The sequence below is a fragment of the Alosa sapidissima genome, chromosome 9, assembly GCF_018492685.1.
Source record: "Alosa sapidissima isolate fAloSap1 chromosome 9, fAloSap1.pri, whole genome shotgun sequence".
NCBI classification, from domain to species: Eukaryota; Metazoa; Chordata; class Actinopteri; order Clupeiformes; family Clupeidae; genus Alosa; species Alosa sapidissima.
The window spans coordinates 15,505,532-15,505,908 of NC_055965.1; positions in this window are offsets into that span (position 1 = coordinate 15,505,532).

The window sequence follows — 377 nt, forward strand, 5'->3', positions numbered from 1 at the left end:
GTGTGTGTGTGCGTGTGTGTCTGTGTGTGTGTGTGTTTGTGAGTGTGTGTGTGTGTGTGTTTGTGAGTGTGTGTGTGTCTGTGTGTGTGTGTGTGTGTGTGTGTGTGTGTTTGTGTGTGTGTATGTGTGTGTGTGTGTGTGTGTGTGTGTGTGTTTGTGTGCACTGACAGTGTGAATGACCTTGCTGTCACATGGCCGTTCCTTTCCACATGTCTGGGCTCTGGACTCTAGATCTAGTACGGGGCTGACGGAGGCAGGCATGCGCCTGACGATGCCACCTCTCCTGTCTGTCACACCTGCTCCTCGCCGTGCCAGTCGCCCATGCGGCTGCCAGCTTCTCCCAGCCCAGCCCACTCCCATCACATGAGAATAAGTGT